The 6,085-nt window shown below is 39.0% G+C and overlaps 1 protein-coding gene across 3 annotated transcripts in view; it reads left to right on the forward strand.

Annotated features, from left to right (window-relative positions):
* Kdm4c (lysine (K)-specific demethylase 4C) overlaps window positions 1-6,085 on the forward strand; it is a 302,738-nt gene that overhangs the window by 62,066 nt on the left and 234,587 nt on the right. The gene's annotated exons all lie outside the window — the stretch shown is intronic.

Consider the following 6,085-nt stretch of genomic DNA (forward strand, 5'->3'; position numbering starts at 1 on the left):
CAAGGAAATTGGCCTGTAATTCTCCTTTTTGGTTGGGTCTTTGCCTGGTTTGGGGATGAGTGTGATATTGGCTTCGTAGAATGAGTTTGGGATAGCTCCCTTCTTCTCTGTTTCTCTGAAGAGCTTGAGGAGTATGGGTATTAGTTCTTGTTTAAAGGTTAAAGGTTCATTTTTCTAACATCACATTATCTGACCTTTTCTGCTTGACTCATACATATACTAGATATTGCAAATAAGGGTAAATTTGTTTTTATTACATAGCTATTTCAATTTTAGATGTCAGGTGAGGAGTACAGTGCATCTTGATCAATATCACCCTTTCCATCATTCATCCACATTTTTTTTCATCCCATTCCATTGTACATTATGTGGCATATTTTCTTCATCCACTCATTTGTTGTAGGGCATCTAGGCTGTTTGCATAACTTGACTAGTGCAACAGTGAACAGGAATATACAAGTGTTTTTATTATATCCTGACTTGTAATCTACTGGGTAGGTACTCAACAGGAGTATAACTCTGGATGATAAGATAGTTCTATGTTTAGTTTTTTATTATAAAAATAGTGTGTAGAGGGACTATGTTTAGTTTTTGAAGAATCTCCAAACTACCTTCCAGAGTGGTCGAACCAGTTTACAGTTCCACTAACAGTGTCATAGGGTTCCTTCTTTCCCTCGCATCCCTGCTAGCATTTGTTGCTGTTTGTATTCTTGATGATGACCAATCTTACTGAGACAGAATCAATCAATCAATCAATCTATCTATCTATCTTTCTTTCTCTCTCTCTCTTTTTTAAGTAGTTGTACAAAGGGGTTACAGTTCCATTTAGCGTTGTTTTCATTTGCACTTCCTTTATGGCTAAGGATGTTGAGCATTTTCTCATTTTTTGGCCATTCTTGCTTCTTCTTCTGAGAAGTCTATTTAGCTCCTTTGCCCACTTATTGTTAGGGTTATTACTCAAGAGTTCCTTGTATATTCTTCGTATTAGGCCATTGTTAGCTATATAGCCGATACAGTTCTTCTCCCATTCCATAACCTGCCCCTTTAATTTACAAACGATGTCATTAGTCATAGTTATGCAGAACTATGCACAACTATATCATAGTTGTGCAGAAACTTTTTAGTTTGATCTACTCTCATTTGCTCCCAATTTCCTGAGCCCCTGGAACTCTACTCAGAAAGTTCTTGTCTATGCCAACAAGTTCTAATATTTTTCCTGTAGTAGTTTCAAGGTGTCAGGTCTGATGTGGAGGTCTTTGATCCATTCTGAGTTGATACTAGTGCAAAGTGACAGGCAGGTCAATTTCAGTCTTCTATATATGGTTGTCCAGTTTTCCCAACTCCATTTGTTGAAGAGGGTGTCTTTTTCCAACATATATTTTTGGCTTTCTTGCCAAATATCAGATGGCTTTAAGTATATGCAGTTGTTTCTGGGTCTTTCAATCTGTACTATTTGTCTTCAGGCCTGATTTTGTGCCAATACTTAGCTGTTTTTGTTATTATAGCTTTGTAGCAAAGTTTGAGATCTGGAACTGTGATATGTCCAGCATAGCTTTTTGTGCTTACATGTGCTTTGGCTATTCAGGGCTTTTTGTGGTTCTATATGAATAAATGGCATTGAGATTTTGATATACTGAATTTGTAGGTCTCCTTTGGCAGTATGGCCATTTTACTATATTAATTCTGCTGATCCATGAATATAGAAGGTTGTTTCCATTATTATTATTATTTCCTTTATTATTGATTAGCTCTCGGAACTGGGGAGTGGGAGCTTTAGGATCTTTTAGATATAAAATCGTCTGTTGTTATGTTACCTGGCTTCACTAACAAGCCAGGCTAAAGATTTTTATTCTTACCATTGCCTTTGGCTTTTGTGATTGTGTGAGCTGTCAGATATTGGGCCAGTTACCTGTCTTTGGAACATACAGTTGAGTCATTTATAAAATGGCATTGATAACAGTTGAGATGAGTGTCTACCTCAGAGGATAAAATGAGATGACTTAAAACACTTTCTACATTGTATGTACTGGATAACGGTTAGCTGCTGCCTGTGACGATATTAAAACAAAGCAGGACAATAGTCCTGAGACTTGAATGAGATATTGAGCAGTTGATTCAGATCAAGAAAATTGTGAAGATATCTCTTCCTCAATTTCATTGTAAGTAGAAGTCCAGTCTACAGCCCAACAATTTAAACTTTTACCATCTGTAAAAGCCTGTGAGAGCTAGGATCTGTGTTTGTTTGGAAGTTACTGCTTGAGAAAAGGCTCCTGCTTTTTTCAAGAAAATATGCCACTATCTTCTTGTTGGCAAAATTCTAATGTGTGTGGTGCCAGGACAAGTATATAAAGAAATATGATGAGGGTCATAGACAGGAATGATAAGAGGCAAATAAACAGAAAAGGTAATTTTGGCTTTAAAAAGTAATTAAAGATGAGTTTTTCCGGGTGCCAGTGGCTCATGCCTGTAATCCTAGCTACTCAGGAGGCTGAGATTTGAGGATTGTGAGTCAAAGCCAGCCTGGGAAGGAAAATATGTGAGACTCTTATCTCCAATAAACCACCAGAAAACCAGAAGTGGCACAGTGGCTCAAGTGGTAGAGTACTTGAGCTGAAGAGCTGAGGGACAGCATTCAGGCCCAGAGTTCAAACCCCATAACCACCACCACCACCAACAACAACAACAAGAACAACAGCAAAAAAAGAATTTTGCTTGAATAAACATAGTTAAAAGTAATGAGGTAATGAGATGTGTAAACTGCTGAGTTATAAAAATGAATGTAGCCAGCTAGGCCTCTGTGGCTTACACCTTTAATCCTAGCTACTCAGGATCCAGAGATCTGAGGCTCTCATTTCAAAGCCAGCCTGGGCAGAAAGACTCTTATCTCCAATTAATCACCAAAAAGTCAGAGCAGAGCTGCGGTTCAAGTGGTAGAGTGCTAGCCTCAAGCAGAAAAAGTCCAGGGACAGTGTGTAGGTCCTGAGTTCAAGCCCAGTATGTACAAAAAAGAAAAAAGCCAGCTTTAATTTTCAAACAGAGTCCTACAGTTATGAAGTACTTTATTTCAAATGTAGAATAATTTTCTAGCATGAGGATTAACTCACTGCTTTTTGAGATTCTTGCTTTAATAAAATAAATGGATCAACTAAGGAAGTTCAGAACAGGTGCTAGCTTTCTGGCTGCTATTGGATATAATGGAAATGTTACATAGTTTTTCTCAAAGCTTATTTACTACCTTTTTTTTTATTGAGGGTTTACTATAATAGTTGAGGAGGGATGGAAAGAGGGAGAGAAAGAGAAAAGAGGAGAGAGGAGGAGAATTCAAGAAGAGATGGAAGTGGGGCTGTGGCTCAAAGTGGTAGACCTCTAGCCTTGAGCAAAGGAGACCAGGCCTTGAGTTTGAGACCCATGAATGATAAAAACAAATTTAAAAAAAGGGAAGAGAGGAGAGAGGAGAAAGAAAAGAGGAAAGAACAGAGAAGAAAGAAAAGAGAGGACAGAGGATAGAGAAGTGAGAGGAGAGTGAGAAAGAAAAAGAGATTTTCTGTTCCCCAGACAAGAAATGGGAGTTAAAGACTAACTTTTTTTTTTTTTTTTTTAGCCAGTCCTGGGGTTTGAACTCAGGGCCTGGGCACTATCCCTGAGCTTCTTTTTGCTCAAGGCTACCACTCTACCACTTAAGCCAAGGTACCGCTTTTGACCTTTTCTGTTTATGTGGTACTGACGAATTGCATGCTAGGCAAGCACTCTACCACCAAGCTATATTCCTTGCCCTAAAGCGTTTTTTTTTTTTTTTTTCCCTTTTTCCTTTTGGTTCCTAACCTGGGGCTTGAACTTGGGGCCTGGATGCTGTCCCTGAGATATTTTTGCTAGCACTCTTACTTGAGCCCAAGTTCCTCTGAGTACTCTAGGAGGATGATAGAACTTGTGTAGCTTCATGAAGAAAGATCTGAGGGTTGACATTTGAAGCCAGCTCAGGCAGAAAAGCCTGTGAAACTCTTAGCTCTGATTAATCACAGAAAAAGCCTGAAGTGGTGTTGTAATGTTAGTGATAAAATACTAACTTGCCTTGAGCAAAAAGAAGCTCAGAGACAGTGCTCAGGCCCAGAGTTCAAGCCTCAGGCCAAAAAAAAAAAAGTTTGAATGGAATAATTGCTGCCTAAAATTGCAAGCTCATTCAGTTAAGAAATGCTGCTCATTTATTACTTAGGAATCATTGCTTCTGTAGTGACTTTTATTTATTTTTTATTTTTTATTTTGGGTCCGGTCGTGGGCCTGAACTCTGAGCCTGGGCGCTGCCCCTCAGCTCTTCAGCTCAAGGCTAGTGCTCTACCACTTGAGCCACAGCACCACTTCCAGCTTTTTTTTGCTTATGTGGTGCTGAGGAATCGAACCCAGGGCCTCAAGCATGCAAGGCAAGCGCTCTACCACTGAGCCACCTTCCCAGCCCTTGTAGTGACTTTTAAATAGGACTCTATCATTAGAGTGATTGTACTAGAGTTCAGAGATTAAATCACTATAAACAGGGTGAAATAAGGTATTTTACATATTTCTTTTGAATTGTTAGGAGGTCACTTAAATTGGAACCTTGGAACTTCTCTACAAAGATACTTAACTTTGACCAGCTTCTCCTAGTATAGGGTTTAATTTGTAGATAGAAAGACTACTTAGGGAATTTAGGGATTAAATCAAAAGTTTTCTTCAATCCCAAATTGTAGGAAGATTTCCATATAGATTAGGGGACTATTTAAAGAAAAAAATGAAAACAGCAACCCTGTATAAACTGTGTGTATAAGGAAAATGCAGTGGCTCTTTGTGAGGCTACTGGCATAGTTATTGGACAGAACCTTTTCAGTACACAGAAGAATTTAATGCCCTCTCTGTAATAATATCTTGTGGAGGTTGAAATGGATTTTAAGTTACTGCAATATCCTTGTGGTTATACAAGCAAGGACATTTAGAATTTGACTATGAGAAAAATATATAGGAACCATACATAGTTTCTCAAAATATCTAAGCATTTGTGAACTGCAGTGAACTAGTTATTGATTGGTAAGTTCTAATAAAATATGAATCTCTTAAATTTCCTATCAGCGATTTTAACCCTCTTTCTCTCATGTAACTAGCCATATGGATTTTGAAAAACTATTCCTGCAACTACCAGGGTTTACATGAGTAATATTTGATAGGAATTGGGTACTTAAAATTGCTATCAACATAGAAGGATGACTACAACCAGTGATCTTTGGTTTAGAACAGTACTAAATATGTCTTCAATAATTAGAGTGAAGTTTGCAGGAAATGAGTTGTCACATACTATAGCTGAAAAAGGGATATGGAAGAGAGAGGGGTGACAGAAAGTGTCTTTTGCTACTGGTTTCTTTTTTCTTTCTTTCTTTTTTTTTGGTCAGTCTTGGCCTGAACTCTGGGCCTGGGTGCTGTCCCTCAGCTCTTCAGCTCAAGGCTAGCCCTCTACCACTTGAGCCTCAATGCCACTTCGGGCTTTTTCTGTTATGTGGTGCTGAGGAATCAAACCCAAGGTCTCATGCATGCAAGGCAAGCACTCTACCACTGAGCCACCTTCCCAGCCCTGCTACTGGTTTCTTAAGATGGTGTGTGATGTTGAATATGCCCTCAACTAATGTACAAAAATAAACATAAAAACATAAAACCTCAAGCAAAAAGATGTACCACAGACTGAAATTACATGCCAAGTCACCTACTTTCAGTTAGTGATTTTTATTGTTTATTTTTTAGCAGCATGTGGGCAGTGGGGGTCTTAACTTTCATTTGGAATCTGGAGCCTATTTCATATACTTTTTTTTTTTTTTTGCCAGTCCTGGGGCTTGAACTCAGGGCCTGGGCGCTGTCCCTGAGCCTCTTTTGCTCAAGGCTAGCATTCTACCACTTGAGCCACAGCGCCACTTCCGTCTTTTTGCTTATGTGGTGCTGAGGAATCGAACCCAGGGCTTCAGGCATGCAAGGCAAGCGCTCTACCACTGAGCCACCTTCTCAGCCCCCAGGCTAAAGATTTTTATTCTTACCATTGCCTTTGGCTTTTGTGATTGTGTGAGCTGTCAGATAT

Source organism: Dipodomys ordii, unplaced genomic scaffold (assembly GCF_000151885.1).
Source record: "Dipodomys ordii isolate 6190 unplaced genomic scaffold, Dord_2.0 Scaffold93, whole genome shotgun sequence".
In the NCBI taxonomy this organism is placed as follows: Eukaryota; Metazoa; Chordata; class Mammalia; order Rodentia; family Heteromyidae; genus Dipodomys; species Dipodomys ordii.